The following is a 6000-nucleotide window of genomic DNA, read 5'->3' on the forward strand; positions in this document are numbered from 1 at the left end:
AAAGTGACACTTTTTCTTCCAATGAGGCCACAGCAAGTAAGGTATTTGCTGTGCAGTGATAGAGATGCTCACCAGAGAAACATTAATTGTCCCACTTCCATAATGAGAATGAGTGACTATGCAACACACAGTAGGCATTAAATGTTAAATAAATAACAGAAAAACTACAAAGAATGGATTACTAATAAAAATTTAATTTATACAATTCCACTTTATAGGTTAATGCAGAAAATGTAATTCTTTTAGACTTTGAAAACTACACTTTTTGTGATAATACATAAACTTCCTTTAACTAGTTTGGAACATTAACAAGAACTAGCTATCTAGACTAAGTGCCCTGCTTTTTCCACCATCAAGTATGACAAAATTCCAAAGAGAAACATCCATGATGTCTATCCAATTTTTCAAATGCTAATAATCAAAACTGCGGAAAGAGAAAACACTAGTAAGTGGGGTTAGAACAGAAAGTATTTAATAGTCAACTAAGTTACCAAATCTGGTTTTCTAACACTGCGTGGTGTTTAAAAACTATCAAATTTTTATTTCAGTTTAATATAAAGTGTATTTTCATGCCCAGCCATACGTTTAAAAGACAAGTATGGAAACAACTACGTGTGGAGACAATCAAAAGTCATTAATCCCTGACAGAGATCAAATAAATGAAGTATAACTTGATGTTCCACAGGAAAGATTTGGGACTGTTTCTGAGGCCCAGGTGGACTATACAGGTTAGTCTCCACCCAAGAAATAAACAAAAGAGGCAAAACACACTGGAGAGGACCAGACAATGTCAAAGACATCCCCAAAGGCCCCTCACCCAGGCTCCAGTTTCCTCCCTTTCTGCCTAATCCCGGCGGCTCAGGGAGAACTAAATCTGCATCTCACTTCCCCAGCTCACCATCAACTCCAGATCACTCACCTTCTTTGCTAAAACCTGGATCCTCCTCCACAACATCTTCTAAATCCCACCGAGCTCTCACTCCAGCCAGATAGACATCTACTGCGCCTGTCTTCCAGTAAGGTATTAATTCCCTTAATCCGAACTCATTTTCCGCATCCCATCTGCCTTCCGCCCTTTCAACTCGGGTCCCTTCACTCCGACCTTTCTCCCAGAATCCTCCCAAGTCACGGATTTCTGGCCCCTTCTCCCTCCTACTGCCTCAGCTGTAGCTCCTTTCTTCCGGCTCGGCCTCCAACCTCTTCCCAGGGAACCCTCCCCCATCAGTCTCCCGGTACCGGTCCCCTCCCCCAACTCCGCCCCTCTCCCCTTCTCCCAGCGGAAGGCCCCCCTCACCTGAACGCCGCTGCCGCCGTCGTCCCAGAAGCCGAAAGGTGCTGGGGTCGGCCGGCCTCCCAGGCTCGGTCCCCGCTGAGCTCCTGACGGCCCCTAGGGAGAGCGAACGCCACCACCTCCAACTCTGCCCGCCCCGGGCCAGGCCGTCACCGTAGCCACCGCCAGTACCACAACCGCCATGTTGAAGTCCTACTTCCCTCCTCCTTCTCCTCACCACTCCGCCCCTTTGGGCGTCGGACGTCAAGTCGCCGCGCTCCACCCTCCCTGGGCCAATGGGAGGAGTCGACGGTGACGTAACTAATCTCTCTTCTACTGCCAAATAACTCTAGTTGCCTAGACCGCTGCAATTGGAACAAACGAACCCTGCTGACCCAAAGGGGGTAAGGCGGGAGGGGCGTGGGAGGGCGGTGTCACTCAGAGGTTAAGGCGTAGAGGCTGGAGAAGCGGCGCAGATGGGAATCTGAGAGCCTCGAATCGTGAAGGGACGCACAAAGACTCACCAATGAGACCTACTTGGGAATGAGAATGTCAGGCTTCTGGTCTCGGGTCAATGATCTGATATAAGTCCTACCCTTTTTGGACCTCACTTTCCCCATTTACAAAGATTAGGTTGAAAGATGACTTCTAAATCTTCCTCCAGTTGTGACATTCAACGATTTAAACTAGGTAATCCAATCCCAAATATTTACTGTCTTGTGCATTTATTGGGTGTCTCTTGGAATCCGGTGCATGGAGGATCCATAACTGCATGAGATGAATCTTTGTTCCCAAAAGTTCCTATTTGGTGAGAGAAATAGAAGCATAGTTAACTCAAGGAAAAATCAGAGAGTGATAATGGCCTAACAGGTGCATTAATTGCTCTGGACAAAATGGCTTTTGACTAAGGGATTAGGAAAGATTCACATCTCTACACTTTCTCCATACATAATGTGTGCGCTCTTATGCCTAATTCTTCAACCCTGTTTTCTCTTCAGAGCTCCAGAGAAGATAATGTTTGTACTTTGAGGGGTGCAGCAGTTTTAACTCACAGTGAAAGAAAGTGGGCATTATAGAAGAGGGAGGTTAAAATAAGCAGAGAATAGCAAATCACCAATTCTGGATTAATACAACAAATAATGGGCAACCACAGAAGGTTTGTTGAAGACTACTGAACTGAACAAAGCTTCATTAGGAGAATTAAAATGGTAGCAGTGGATACAATGGACTGGAGGCTAATGGCAGACTTCACCAAGTAAAAGATTCACACCTGAATCTACTGAAGTAAAGCAGAGACAGCAGGGATGGAGACCAGAGGATGAACTGAGCCAAGATTTAGGAGATTGAGTCAATAACATTCCCATGTAGAGAAACAAAAAAAGAAGTAAGGTTTATTGAAGTGCTATAGGAGATAATAATATAATGAGTTCAGCTGTCCAAATTAAGATGATGGCAAATTTTCCAGAAAAATGTTCGGGAGGGAATGTAAACTTGGAAATTAGAAAGAGGTAAGGAGTACACATGTGTAGTATACTGATACTCCTTGAGCAATTAAACTTTTCATTCATCATTCAACAAGCATTTACTGAGTGCCTGCAATATACCAGGCACTGTTCTATACGCTGGGGATAGAGGGGTATATAAAAGAGACTCCCTTCCCCCAAAATTCCTGTCTCACAGAGCTTATCTTCTAGAGGAAAATGACTAAGAGTAGTGATGATAGGTGTTAAGAAAAAATAAAGCAGAGGAAAGGAGATAGATGGTATCCAAGGTTGAAACTTATAAAGGATGGCCAGAGAAAGGTGACATCTGAGTAAAAGTGAAAGACTTGCAGATATTTAGGAGGAGACAATGCCAACTCAAGAGAACACCAAGTAAAAGGTCCAGAACTGGAAGCTCACCTATGTTCTAGGAACAGTATACAGCCCAGTGTAGCTAGAATGAAGTAAACAAAGAGGAGAATACTGGGAGATGAAGTCAGAGAAGTAACAGGGGACTAAATCACATAGGGTTCTGTAGATCATTTTAGGGACTTGGCTTTTACTCTAAGTGAGCTGAAAGCCATTGGAGAGTTTTCAGCAGAGAAGGGAAATGCTCTTTTTAGCAGGATCACTCTAACTATTCACTGAGCATAAGCTAAAGAAAGGCAAGGGTGTAAGAAGAAAGACCATTTTAAGATTATTGCAGTACTCCAAGCAGGAAATGATAGTCCTAAATAGAACTGTAGAGTTATCGTAGCAGTGAAACTGGTTAGAAATGCCTAGGTTCTGGGGTGCCTGGGTGGCTCAATCAGTTGAGCATCTGACTTCGGCTCAGGTCATGATCCAACAGTTCGTGGGTTCGAGCCCCGCATTGGGCTCTGTGCTGACCTCTGGCTCGGAGCCTGGAGCCTGCTTTGGATTCTGTGTCTCTCTCTCTGCCCCTCCCCTGTTCATGCTCTGTCTCTCAAAAATAAAAAAAAAAAATGTAAAAAATAAAAGCCTAGGTTCTGAGTACATTTTGAAGGTAGAGCAGTAAGAATTTGCTCCCAGATTTGATGCACAATGGAAATGAAAAGACCCAAGGATGACTTTAAGGTTTTTGACCTCAAATTCTTGCAGGTTTGGCTAGAAGAATGGAAAACCAGGTTAATTAAAATTCCTGAGGATAGGACCCCTTGGAACACTGACAAATAGAGCATGGAAGAGGAAGCAGGGAAGGAGATGGAAAAGTAGTGACAAGAGAAGTAGAAAATGAATTAGAAGACTGTGGTGCCAGGTGCCTGAGTGGCTCAATTGGTTAAACATCTGACTCTTAATCTTGACTCCAATCATGATCTCACAGTTTGTGAGTACAAGCCACCCATCGGGCTCCGTGCTGATGACGTGGAACCTGCTTAGGATTCTGTCTCCTTTTCTCTTCCCCTCACCTGCCTGTGCAGGAGCTCGCTCTCTCTCTCTCTCTCTCTCTCTCTCTCTCTCTCAAAATAAACTTTAAAAAAAAAGAAATTTAAATTAAAAGAGGAAAAGAAAGACTATGGTGTCAAGGAGGATTAGGAAGGGAAAAACCTTTGGAGGTCTGGGCCTGCGCCTCTTAGAGTACGACTCCCTGAGACCAGAGACAAGCCTCCTCCAACATATAAGGACTTCCTGAGATTTCCCCACCAGTCTAGATCTCCTGATAAAATAGTTTTTCCTTCTCTGCCTTCTTGCTTTAAGTGGGGATCAGGCTTCTGACCATCTACTCCTGGGCTAGCCTGCTATGTCTCCCTGTCCCCCATGGACACAACTCATTGTATATATTTTTTCTTTTAAGTAGGCTCCCCACCCAGTATGGAACCCAATTTAGGGCTTGAACTCATGACCCTAAGATCAAGACCTGAGCTGAAATCAAGAATTGGACACTCAACTGACAGAACCACCAAGGTGCCCCAGACACAACCCATTCTTAAGAAATGGAAATGAAGTAAGGACATTAGCTGGAGAAACAAATACTTCACCTTCCTAGAAGTGACTCATACTTGACAATTTCCTTGTGTGAATACCGATGGTAATTCTCTTGGGGCCAAAAGAAGATGAACAAGATTACCAGTCCTCCACTAGCCCGGCCCTGTGTCTTTCCTTCCCAGTGCCAGCACACCCGTGTCTAGAAGCAGCACTCCCCACCAAAGGGCATCAGCTTGTACTCCTCCCACTTTTACTTTCTTTTTTCCCTCCACTTCATACACTAGGCTTTTGGCGTGTTTAAGAGCAGAGACAGGAAAGACAGCCAGCTCTCAATCTTTAGCCATCCAGCATTTACTTAGTCTGACCATATGCCAGACACCATGAGTCTACAGAGATACTCTTGAGGAGGTCAAGTGAAGGAATCAGCCAGGTCTACAGGTAATGATAGTACCTGGAAGAAAATTATGTGAGTTTCCTAGGTAACACATTCTATACCTCAGAAGCAAAGAGAGGAGAGAGTTTGGGTAGACTTGAGAAATAAAGGAGGACTGCATGGAAAATTGAAGGATTTAGTAAGACCTTAAAGAACAGGTAGAGAATGAAGGGTCCCTAAAGCAATGAGAAGGAAGCAGTTTAGGCACAGGCATGGATTCAAGAAAGTTCCATGAAAATTCAGAATCAGTATGGGTATATGTAGGAGAGCAGAGGAAAATAAGGCTGGAGAGAACAAGTAGGAAGAGGCTTGGCTTGGGTTTAACAGTTCTAAGGCTATAAATAAAGTCACTGGCAGCTTTTCTCCTGGGAAACTAAAGAGGAAAGTCTGGATAAATCCTTAGAATCTTAGAGGTCAGGTTGAAATCATTTGCCCCTCCCTAGAAGCTCAAGGTAACAATTAAGAACTCAAGTCTCGCCATTTTGGCGACATGAAGCTGCTCACTCACAATCTGCTGAGCTTGCATGTGTGGGGAGTGGGACCCCGTGGCTTCCCTCTGTGCCTCCAGGCCACCGAGGTCCCCATCAATCCCGTGGAGCTCAACCCTGAATTCGTGGCACCTATGATACCCAAGGTGGAGTGGGCGGTGCTTCTGGAGGCAGCGAATACCTTGCACCTGGTCGAGGTACCCAAAGAGCAGATTGAAGGGTATGAGCATGACGAGAAGTTTCTGAAGAAGATGCACCACGTGCTGCTGGAGGTGGATGTGTTGAAGGGCACCCTGCAGTGCCCAGAGTCTGGACGTCTGTTTCCCATCAGTCGTGGGATCCCCAGCATGCTGCTGAGCAATGAGGAAACCGAGACCTAATCGG

At 44.9% G+C, this 6000-nt stretch overlaps 1 protein-coding gene and 1 pseudogene across 3 annotated transcripts in view; one reads left to right on the plus strand and one right to left on the minus strand.

Moving 5' to 3' along the window:
- UBAP1 (ubiquitin associated protein 1) overlaps positions 1-1375 on the minus strand; it is a 53261-nt gene extending 51886 nt beyond the window's left edge. For 2 of the 3 annotated variants that reach the window (XM_029919451.1, XM_029919449.1), the window contains exon 1: positions 1295-1375. The gene's annotated coding sequence lies outside the window, so the exon portion shown is untranslated. Of the gene's footprint in view, positions 1-919; positions 1007-1294 lie in introns of all 3 variants that reach the window. The other variant, XM_029919450.1, reaches the window with a different exon arrangement.
- A 4214-nt stretch (positions 1376-5589) lies between these two features.
- Positions 5590-5996, plus strand: LOC115277022 (annotated as a pseudogene).
- The last annotated feature ends 4 nt before the right edge of the window (positions 5997-6000 follow it).

This window comes from Suricata suricatta, chromosome 13, assembly GCF_006229205.1.
Source record: "Suricata suricatta isolate VVHF042 chromosome 13, meerkat_22Aug2017_6uvM2_HiC, whole genome shotgun sequence".
In the NCBI taxonomy this organism is placed as follows: Eukaryota; Metazoa; Chordata; class Mammalia; order Carnivora; family Herpestidae; genus Suricata; species Suricata suricatta.